Source organism: Camellia sinensis, chromosome 8, assembly GCF_055761805.1.
Source record: "Camellia sinensis isolate YWXY chromosome 8, ASM5576180v1, whole genome shotgun sequence".
Classification (NCBI taxonomy): Eukaryota; Viridiplantae; Streptophyta; class Magnoliopsida; order Ericales; family Theaceae; genus Camellia; species Camellia sinensis.
The window spans coordinates 34,363,903-34,376,335 of record NC_138968.1 but is presented as its reverse complement, the minus strand read 5'-3'; positions in this window follow the sequence as shown (position 1 = coordinate 34,376,335).

The following is a 12,433-nucleotide window of genomic DNA, read 5'->3' as shown; positions in this document are numbered from 1 at the left end:
TTGAATGGGGCACCCCACACGTGCTGTGTTCCCTTTTCCTTTTATATTAAATTATATATAATTAAAATATTTAAAAGATGCATAATAAATTTAATTATTTTAAAAACTGGTGCAACATATGTCAAAATAATAAAATTTATTTTATATTTTGTGTCAAATTATTGTAAAATATGTTGGTGAGAGTGAGGTGGAAACCATTTATGGTAGTTTACAAAAACAAATACAAAAAAGGATTGATAATCTGAAAAACAGATTTATTTCACTCAAATATGTAGAATACACCGAGGAGAGAAAAACACATACTTTTACTCTCTAACTCTCTTCTTTCTCCCGCACTCTGAATTCTCAAAATACAATAGCTATATATATACATATATATAAAACTAACAATGTGAAAAATATTAAATGCAAATACGGCTGAGGCTATGAATTTCAAACGGTTGCAACCACTTTTGACAAACTTGATTGCAGCCTCTATTCTTAGGCCGGTTCTTAGGCCGATGGAAATTGTTTTATTTTATTATTATAGTGAAGCAAGATTACTTCACAACATCCCCCCTTAATCTTGATTCTCCATGCTGCTTCATCCCAAGCATAAACTTCATTCTGTTAAACATATCATTTTTCAATGGCTTCGGGAAAATATCTGCAAGCTGATCTTGAGATTTGCAAGGAAATAATTCCACCTCTTCATTTTTCACATGCTTTCGGATGAAATGATAACGGGTCTCAATATGCTTACTTCATTCATGATAAACTAGGTTCTTTGTTAATGCAATTGCTGAGCGATTATCAACATAGATCTCTGTAGGATTTTCTTGTGAAAATCCTAAATGCTTCAGCACATTTCTTAACCAAATTGTATGGCGCACAGCTGAGTTGGCTGCAACATACTCAGCTTCGCAAGTTGATAGTGTCACAATAGCTTGCTTCTTGGACGACCAAGTGAACATTGTATTTCCCATAAAGAAAACAAAACTAGTTGTACTCTTCCGCTCATCTAAGTCACGTCCCCAGTCACTATCTGAATAGCCAACAAGACTGAAATTATCAATTGGTTTATAGAATAAACCATCATCGACTGTACCTTGGATGTAGCGAAGAATCCTTTTTGCTGCATACAGGTGTGACTGATCTAGTGTTTCCATATATCTGCTAATCAGTCATACTCCATAGAGTATGTCTAGCCTAGTGCAAGTAAGATAGTGAAGAGTTCCAACTAAGCTCTTGAAATAAGTTGGATCCACATCACCTGCCTTTGTACCTTTTTTGAGCTCCACTCCACTGTCTGCAGGAGTGTTCACTGGATTGCAATTTTCCATTCCATATCTCTTGAGAATCTCCTTGGCATAGCCACTTTGGGAAATAAAAATTCCATCTTTTCTTTGTACCACTTCAATGTCGAGAAAATGAGCCATCAATCCAATATTTGCCATTTCAAATTCTTGGACCATGCTTCTTTTAAAGTCTTTGAACATGGCTGGATTGTTTCCGGTGGAAATTTGATCGTCAACATAAAGATAAACAAGCAACATGCTTCCATCAGCTTCCTTCTTCAAACATAGTGCGTGCTCATATGGGCATTTTTCAAAACCATTGTCATGAACATACTGATCAATTCTAGTATTTCATGCACGCGGAGTTTGCTTCAATCCATAAAGTGTTTTCTTCAATTTGTACATTTTGTCTTCATGCCCATTCTGAACATACCTTGAAGGTTGTTCAATATAGATTTCTTATTCAAGGAAACCATTAAGAAATGCAGATTTCACATCAAGTTGATAGATCTACCACTTGTGCTGGGCAGCCAAAGAAATCATTAGCCTGATAGTCTCCGACCGGGCAACTGGAGCAAACACCTCTCCATAATCAATTCCAGGTTTCTGCTTGTAACCTTTTGCCACTAATCTTGCCTTGTAGCGTTGCACTTTGCCTTGTGCATTCCTTTTTGTCTTGTATACCCATTTCACCCCAATGGGTTTGTGCCCCTCCGGTGGACTTGTAAGCTTCCATGTGTCATTTTTCTCAATGGCATGAATTTCTTCATCCATTGCTTTCTTCCATTTATCTTCTTGGATGGCTTCTGAGAAAGTAAACGGATCACTATCTGCGAGTAGGCAGAACAAATTTAGATCTACTTCTTCTGTAGCATCATATATCTCTTGCAAATTTCTCATTGGTCTTGGTTGCTTGAAAAAACTATCATCTGATGATGCTGATGATGATGATGATGCTGCATTTTTATTTAAAACTGGCGATCTAGGTGTAGGTATTATATGTAGAGGAGTTTGTGGCTCGTCTTAAACTTCTCTTGTGATTTCAACCTTTGTTTTTGATGTTTCATCTTCAAGAATGAGTTCTGCATCTTTAACAACTTCATCTTGATTCCAGTTCCAAGCTTCTTCTTCTTTTTCTTCAAATATCACATCTCTACTCATGATCGCCTTTCTGGTAATGGGATTATACAACTTGTATCCCATCGTTCTGTCTCCATATCCGACAAAGATACATTTTTCTCCCTTATCATCGAGCTTGGTTCTTCTTACTTCTGGATTCTTGGTGTATGCAACACACCTAAATATTCTGATATGATTGACATTTGGCTTATGTGAACTCTAAGCTTATTCTGGAGTCATAAAGTGAAGGTTCTTGGTTGGGCATCTATTTAGTAGATACACAACACATGACACGACTTCAGCCCAAAATTGCTTGGGCAGTCCCTTTCCTTTCAACATGTTCCTTGCCATATCTAAGATTGTACGATTCTTCCTTTCAGCAACACCATTCAATTGTGGCATATAGGATGGTGTTGTTTGATGCTTGATTCCATGCTCTTTGCAATAATTCTCGAAAGCATCTGATGTATATTCTCCACCTTGATCTGACCGCAATGTCCTGATGTAGTAGTCACTTTGCTTTTTTACAAAAGCTTTGAATTCTTTGAGGATACTGAACACCTCCGACTTTCTTTTAAGAAAATACACCCATGTCTTCCGGCTATAATCATCAATGAAGGTGAGAAAATATCTATTTTATCTATTTGACATTGGTTTCAATGGACCACACACATCAGTGTGCACTAGCTCCAGTGGCTTTATTGCTCTCCACTTCACTTCTTTGGCAAAGCTAGTTCTGTGATGCTTTCCAAGAATGCAACTTTCACAGACTTCATTACTATGAACAATATAAGGGAGCCCTTTCACCATATTCTTGCTTGACAACAGCTTCAAGCTTCCAAAGTTGAGATGTCCAAACCTCAAATGCCACAGCCAGTCTTTGTCTTTGATGATGGCACTTAAACACTTCGCAGCATCATGTTGGATGTTCAGTGCAAACATCCTATTCTTGGACATTCTCACCCGAGCAATCAAATTACCATGACTGTCTTTGATGGAAAGATGACAATCTTTTATGCTGATGTCGTATCCTTTCTCTAGGAGTTGTCCCATACTTAAAATGTTGTTTTTCATGGCAGGAACATAATAAACATTGGAGATGTAATCATGATCTCTATTCTTGAGATTGATCAGAATATTGCCTCTTCCTTTCACTGGAGTCTTTGAAGAATCACCAAATGAGACTTGTGCTTGTACAGTCTCGTCAACCTCAATGAACAACTCTCTTTTACCACACATGTGATTACGGGCTCCCGAATCTAAATACCAAACATTGTTTTGGTTTTTAGTATCTCCATGGTGGACAAACAGGACTGTAGATCCGACTTTGTTTGTTTCTTGCTCGGCAAAATATACTTGCTCTCTGGCTTCTGTTGTTGCTCTACTCCGGCATTCATTGTTGTAATGCCCGAACTTGTGACACTGGTAGCACTGAACATTGCTTTTGTCAAATCCTAGTCGGTTGTTGTAACCACCTCCTTTTTCTCTTGGAGCAAAGTGTGGTTAACTTCTTCCTCCTTTGGCTGGACCTCTTCCGCCTCTTCCTTGAAAACTAGAACTTCGGTTATTGTAACCACGGCCTCTTTCTCGGCTTCTTTGTGATGTCCCCCATTGCTCATTTCTATTATCTCTGAAAGACAGCTTTAATTGAAGAGCTTGCTATAGAGAACTTGAGGGAGTCTTCTTGTTGATCCTTTGTTTATGAATCTCAAGTGTGCCCATCAGCTCATCAGTGGTCATGGAACTGAGATCCTTAGACTCTTCTATTGCTATAACCACGTGCTCGAACTTGGGACTGAGTGATCGAAGAATCTTCTCTATCGCTTGAAGAGATTCCATTTTCTCTTCATATCTTCTCATCTGATTAACAATGGTCAATGTTCTGTTGAAGTACTCAGAAATTGACTCATTCTCATTCATGTGCAGCATCTCGAATTCGCCACGTAACACCTAGAGTCGAACTCTAATCGTCTTCTCAATTCCACGGTGTGAATTGCAAAGAATACTTCATGCCTCTTTAGAGGTTGCTACTGCTGAAATCTTCTCAAAGCTTGACTCATCAATGCCTTGATAAAGTAGATACAATGCCTTTTTATCTCTCTTCCTTGAATCTTTTAACGCCGTCTTCTGAGCTTCATTTAAATTTCCTTCATCTTCGAGAGTAGCTGGCTCGTTATATCCTTGATCCACTAACTCCCACAAATCTTGTGAGGTTTTTGAATACTCCAATTTTCATAGTTCTCTGTGTTGAGTTTTGGAAACTGGGGCTAAAAAAAGTTGTTTGTGTTGGCCATTGGTTGACTTTAAAAATCTGTAAATTTTCAAGATGTGAATGATTTGCAAATTCTGATGGCACAGATGTGTTTGAAATACTCCAAATAGTTAGAAAGCACTATTGGATCACCAAAAATGAACTTCAAACGGCTTAGATCTAGCAAAAATAATTGAACGACTCAAATCGGCAAAATCTGGGACTTCTGAGAAGTATCGGATAATTTTCTGGATCAGATGACGTCGGTGGCATGGCTCGGGTTGTGGCTCGTCTTGGTTTTCGGCGTGGCGGCTCGGCTTGGCTTTAATTGTTTGTCAAAAAGAAATTACTTTGAGTTGTTACTGATGAGTTTCGAACATTCGCCCGTATGTTTAGAAATGAGGCTTAACCACTTTGCCAAACAACTTGGTTTGGTCTTAAGTATCAAGTTATATTATTTAACTTGATCCTTTTTCACTTTGTCTTCTTCGTTTTCTTCCTTTGGTTTGCACGTGCGGCGCGTAGTGACCGTTTTGGCGGGTGAGAAAGACGTCAAATGGCGCGTGTAGAGCGTGTTACCTCCTCCTGACTCGATTTTCGATGCAGGTTTTTGTAGTGTGATCTTCTTGATGAGACCAACACACTGGTGCAATCAAAAGTGAATTTCAACAACTTTAATTTCTGGGCAAGTTTTGAAACGATGCTTTGTTCTTGAAAATTTTTGCAGAAGGTTTGCAAATTCAAGTTACCTTCGACTCTGATATCATTGTTGGTGAGAGTGGGGTGCAAAACCACTTATGGTGGTTCACAAAAACAAATACAAGAGAGGATTGATAGTCTAAAAAACAGATTTATTTCACTCAAATATGTAGAATACACTGAGGAGAGAAAAACACACTTTTACTCTCCAACTCTCTTCTTTCTCCCACACTCTAAATTCTCAAAATACAATAGCTATATATATATATATATATAACAATGTGAAAAATATTAAATGCAAATACGGTTGAGGCTATGAATTTCAAACGGTTGCAATCACTTTTGACAAACTTTATTGCAGCCTCTATTCTTAGGCCGGTGGAAATTGTTTTATTTTATTGTACGGGGAGAGAATATTCAGGCAAGCCCGTACTCCCTTCTTCCAAGCTACGCTTCTATCCGATCACCTGTGTACACAAAGGCGGTGAGCTACCCAGCGGTGTGTGGCCGGAAGACCCCTCCAACGGTCAAGTTAGAACACACACCAGGGGATAGATAGAGAGAAGGGAGAGAATTGTGTTTAGTGTATGTCTCACCAAATGTTCATCTGTCGCGTATGGGCGGCGCAGACATGCTTATATACCCTCTGCGCCCCAAATCTACTCCGAGTGATCTCTCGACACGTGGCTGTGCTATCCCATCCGTCAGCACAAATCTTGCTGAGCATCACCTAATCCCAACTGCCAGCCTACTCTGCTGGGAGCTCGGCAGTCGGTCAACATTATCTCGGCTACCAACAGCCATTCCACACTTAAGCCCAAGCGCTCAATAACCTAGCTACTCCAGGCCATGTTCAATATCGACCGTGCTCGGCTACATTCCGGCAGAGCCGAGCTCGGCTCAGCTCATGCTGGTTGGACGTCGGCGCTCCCACGAAGCTAACTCTCGAACCGTGGAGCCCAGTGAGGCAGCGAATAACTCGGCTTAGCCCTCACTTGACCGGTCCTTGTGCCTTGAAGCACCGCCTTGTCAGTGCCTAGCCTTGACCGAGCAACACTCTCTAGACAGGCCCAAAACTTCCACGACCTAATGTGTTCGGCCCAAATCTGTCCGGCCGTTACCACGGCCCAATTTCAGATCATAAATCTCCCTCTCAATTGCCCCTTAATTTTGTCTGTAAAAGCGTGACTGGGATTACATATTCCGACTGGGATAACATTTCCTCGGTCCTCAGAATGCGAATCGGCGACAGGGCTAGTTGACCCCTGTCTGTGAAATTTGTCCGGTTCAACTCCTCGGTTGACGTTCTCTTTTTCAAAAATTACCCGGTTGTCTCCTCAACTCTTCAACCTGTCCCTTCAGTTCTGACGTCGTCATAAATGGGGACACATGGTAGGCTTCCATTGGACCTCGAGCAGCCAACCCAGCCGTCTGCCAGAATTTGAATTCTTGGCAGTTTCTCCATCTATACATACAAGCCCCTTCTCCCTCATTTCGCTCCTACTGCCTCTCTGCAATCCGACGCTTCAGAGCTCAAGCATCTTCTTTCAAACCTCGTCTGTCATTCTTTGTGTTTGTGCTCAAAGAAGCAGGACTTCCATTGGTAAGTCCTTCTACCCATGTCATTTTCATTTGATATTTCTTCCTCTCTAGTACCAAATCCGTAGGTTTTAGGGCCTTCCCCACCCACAACCTTCAATGCCCCTTAGTTTCTTCATTTTTCTTCAAACTGTTCTTTATTTTTCCTGAAGAACACTAAGGATTTGGGGCTAACCGGGCTCCAGATCTTCATGTGATCCAAGAAATCAGTTTAACCGAGCAAATAAACTGTTTGCTATAATCTTAGCAAAAATCGGAATGGCCATAGGACTTGGCCGCTCGACCGGGCTAACAACTGGTCCGCTTGGGCGACTGAGCTCCTGGTTAGACTATACGACCGTGGTGGTTTGGCACAATCCATGACCGAGCTAAAGTAAAGCTCGTTTTGCGCGACCGCGCTTCCTCTTATACTTGCCATCCTTTTTCCTTCAGAGTCCAAGAGGACCAAAGACCAATTCTGAGGCTCATAAGGACCGAACTGTCACCCATTCCTAGTCTGTGCCAAACCACCTCGGCCGAGCTAGATTAGTCAGCCACATGGGGAAATTCCGCTTCCTGGTGGATACTCCGGCTGCGCTAGCTGCGTTCAGGGAGGAGTACGGCATCCCGGCCGACGTCCACCTTGAGCTCGCAGAAGAAGAGACCACGCCTTGGGACAAATCAGAACAATGCCTCTTCACCATGCTGTCTATCATCGAAGGAGGCCTCCGTTTCCCGCTCAATCCACTAATCACCGAATTTTTGCGCCGCACCGGGCTAGCACCCACTCAAGTGTCCACCAACACCTACTGGATAGTAAACGGTGTGCACGAATTAAACAACCGGTTAGGCATAAACCTAGGTTTAGCCGAGATACTGCGGCAGTACACCCTTGGGCACACTGGCGACGGCCTCGCCTACTATCTTAAGATTAGGCCGGGCAAAGAAAAAATTGTGACCGGCACACCAGACAAGGACTTGCATGATGACGATTTCTTCTGGGTGTCTGGCAATTATGAAACAGCTGATGTACCGGGCTGGTTCATAAGCAAGAACTTTGGTTCCACATGTAAGCTGTTCAAACTTGCTCGGTTAGCTTACTTTCTTCATAGTTCTGTACTTAACCATTTTTCTTATTTCTTCTGCAGCAATCCAGGCCTTGCAAGCCAACTACCAATACCCCAACGTAGAAGCCATCAGGACCGCACTTCGCTACCGTGACCGAGATTGCAACGAGTTGCTCGGTTACACTCCAACCTACAGATACTCTGCTCCCCGCCGGAGTAAAGTTACAGACTTTCTCCGTGCTCCAACACCTCCTCCAGATCCAACTTTTCCAGACGTTCCACTAATCCGGTTGACAGAAGAGAAAGAGATGGCCAAACGAAGCCGAATCAAAAACCTGCTCACCTCAACGTCTACCGAGATACCGAGCGTCGTCATCCGCTCGCCAGCCGCCGGTCAGTCAAGCGGCGCCGTGGTCGCCCTAACTTCTTCAGCTGCCGGGCAGTCAAGCCAAGAAACACGCCGGGCTGGCAAAAGAGCTCGCGCGGACCCGTCTGCCGAGCTAACCATCGAGTAACCTACCGTCACGGTTGACCCAACACCAATCTGGCGTCCGCTACTCAAGCACCAGGGTAAAGACATCCCGGCGACAACTTCGATCAAGGGCGACAAAGGGCACCTGCTCGCCTACAATCTTTCCAAGGCCCTTCTCCTACCGAGCGACGTAGTCGGCAGCGACCACGTCTCTGACACCCGGTTGGTGAAGTCGTCTGTCAAGTCCATGGCCAGGGTAAGCTTCAATCTGCCTCTGAAATTTTCACAAGTGTTTGCACGATTTCTTCTCTGATCAAGTTTCCTTTTTGCAGGCCATCCAAAAACAACACTTAGTCATGGAGTGCATCCACCGACTTCGGCAAAAGGCAGCCGACACTGCCAGCCAAGTCCAAAGCCTCCAAACCGAGCTTGGCTGAGCAAAGTCCTTGCTTGAAATCGCCAACACCGACAACAACCGGTTGCTCGGCCAACTCAACGAAGCCGAGAAAAAGAGGGATGAGCTCCAGGCCGAGTTGGACGCGCTTAATAAGTCTAGGGAAAAGGATTGTGAAGACGCCAATAATGCCGGCTTCAAAGAGACAGAAGACAACTATAAAAAACAAGTCTTCACCACCCAAGACATATATTTCAAAGATGGATGGAAGGCTGCCTGTCAACAGCTCGGTCAAGGTCCTGGCACTGACGTGTTTACCTCTCCACCGGCTGTCTTCTTACCGACCTACCTCATTCCATACGCCAATGACTTCTTCAGCGCGCTGCAGGCTGAGGCCGAGGAAAGACTCGAAGAAGCCGAGGAAGACGCTAAGGGAGATGACCAAACCGAGCAGGGGCAGCCCGGCCAGACTGGAACCAGTGTCCAAGACCAGACAGAAACGGTCAACCTGGAAGCTGATGAGGGATTCCCAGACCTCTCCCCCTTAGCTTAGTTTTCTTTTTTCTTTGTCTGTAAATGTAACCAGGCTAAGTTCCGCACCTTTTGTATTAACTTTTTATTAATGAAAAGCTTTAATTTCATCAAGTGTTTACACGGTTTTCTCCAACTCTGTCTTCAGCAAAACATCTCGGTTTGAACCATCTGGCCTGACTGGAATTCACATCACAGTATAAATAGCAGAATTGAACTTCTTCAACCAGAATAACCATCTCGGTTGGAACAACAAAGTTGAACAAATCACCAAGTCTCTCAACCGGAGTGAATCATCTCGGTTGGGAATCCTAAGTTAAGCAGGTCATCAACTCTTCCAACCGGAGTAAATCATCTCGGTTGGGAATCCTAAGTTGAACAGGTCATCAACTCTTCCAACCGGAGTAAATCATCTCGGTTGGGAATCCTAAGTTGAACAGGTCATCAACTCTTCCAACCGGAGTAAATCATCTCGGTTGGGAATCCTAAGTTGAACAAGTCATCAACTCTTCCAACCGGAGTAAATCATCTCGGTTGGATATACCCGGGTGAACAAAACATCAACTCTTGCAACCGGAATAAACATCTCGGTTTAATTCTGAGTTGAACAAATCATCAACACCTTCAACCGGAGTAAATCATCTCGGTTGGATACACCTAAGTTGAACAAAACATCAACTCTTGTGACCGGAGTAAACATCTCGGTTTAATTCTGAGAGTTGAACAAATCATCAACACCTTCAACCGGAGTAAATCATCTCGGTTTAATTCTGAGAGTTGAACAAATCATCAACACCTTCAACCGAAGTAAATCATCTCGGTTGGATACACCTAAGTTGAACAAAACATCAACTCTTGCGACCGGAGTAAACATCTCGGTTTAATGTCCCAATTTTAAAAGCAGTAATCAAAATGCTAAGCCAAAGATAAGACACTTCTATAAATTGACAAAAAGAATTACATTCTAAAGTGTAAGGCAAAAAATTCCTTTGCACAAAAAGAAAACAAAAGCTAGAAATAGTACAGTTTGAGGTTAGCCGCATTCCACGGTCGGGGTATTACTCTACTATCCAGATCTTCCAAGTGGTATGCCCCCTTACCCGCCAGACCGGTGATTTTGTAAGGTCCTTCCCAATTTGCCCCTAGTTTGCCTTCACCTGGCACTAGGGTGTTGCGCATAACTTTCCTCAAAACCTAATCACCTACTTTGAACGGTCTGGGGTGCACCGTTTTGTTGTACTTCCTTGAGAGCTCTTGTTGGTAGGCGGCCACGTGGATGAGGGCCTTCTCCCGACGCTCTTCCACTAGGTCTAGTTCCAGGGCGATGGCCTCGGCATTCAGCTCGGGCTCAAAACTTTCACTTCTGAGAGTGGGCATGCCTACTTCCAAAGGTATGACCGCCTCCATGCCATAAGCCAAAGCGAATGGAGTTTCCCCGGTAGAACGCCGCGGGGTAGTTTGGTATGCCCAAAGGACGCTGGGGAGTTCCTCGGCCCACTTTTCCTTGGCTTTCTCAAGCCTCTTCTTCAGTCCGTCAAGAATAGTCTTGTTTGACGCCTCAGCTTGACCGTTGGACTGTGGGTAAGCCGGAGTGGAGTTGTAGAATTCAATCTTCAAATCTTCACAAAACCCTCTGAATAGGCGACCGTCAAACTGGGTGCCGTTATCAGAGATCAAAATTTTAGGGACGCCGAACCGTGTTACCACATTCTGCCAGACAAACCGCTTCACGTCTTTCTCCTTGATTGTTGCCAAAGGCTCGGCTTCAACCCACTTGGTGAAGTAGTCTGTTGCCGCGATGAAGAACTTCCGGTTGCCTGGTGCTGCTAGGAGCGGCCCCACTATGTCTAATCCCCACATTACAAAAGGCCAAGGGCTGGTTAGGGGAAGAAGTTCTCTGGCCGGCTGATGGATCTGGTGCGCAAACTTCTGGCACTTCTCACACTTGCGAACATATTTCTATGCGTCAGCTTGCATGCATGGCCACCAATAGCCTTGTGAAATAGCGCGGTAGGCCAAGGACCTGCCCCCTATGTGACTGCCACAGATGCCTTCATGAACTTCGTACAGGAAGGCTTCCACGCTGCCCGGGTGCACACATTTCAGGTAAGGACCGGTGAAAGACTTCTTGTACAAAGCACCTGAAGGAGAGAGCCAAAACCGCTCTAATTTTACTCGCACCTTGTGTGCCTCCTTCTTATCGGTTGGAAGGATCCATTCTCTGAGAAAGATGATGATAGGGTCCATCCAAGAAGGGCCTAACTCGGCGCAGTATACATCTGTCTGCCTGGTTTCCTCAATGCTGGGCCTTGGAAGGAATTCGATCAACAGAGGGTTGGGAGATGTGCGGTCGACCATAGAAGCAAGGCCGGCCAACTCATCGGCCTGGTCATTCTCTTCTCGGCCAATCTGTTGGACCCTGATCGCCTGGAATCGCTTGATATGGTCCCTGACTAGAGCTTGGTACTTTACCATTCTGTCGTTCTTCGCCTCGTAAACCCCAGAAACTTGGTTAACCACAAGCTGGGAATCACTGTAAACCATTAGCTCGGATGCTTGCATCTGAAGCGCGCTCTTGAGACCGGCCAAAAGCGCCTCGTACTCGGCTTCATTGTTGGATGCTGGAAAGCCAAGGTTGATTGAATGTTCAATTGTCAGACCGTCTAGCGAAATCAAAACAATACCTAGCCCGGCACCGTGACGGTTCGAGGCTCCATCAACAAAAAGTTTCCACATCTCCCCCACAAAGAGCTTCCAACATTCTGAGGGGTCCTGGGAGGCTTGAAGATTAATGGGATCACGGTTGCTCGGCAGTGCGGCTTTAGGTTCTGTGCTGATTGGTTCCACTTCAGCCCCCCTTGGTGATTCGGCACCGGACTCAGCAGGTTGAACTACGATGCCCAAGTCCATAGGCGAATCACCAGGTTACAATATCATGCCGGCTGTAGACTCTGTACTGAGTAGTTCCATGCCTTCCCCCCATGGTGATGCGCTACTGAACAGAGCAGGTTGGGCGGTGATATCCAACTCCGTCATCGCATCACC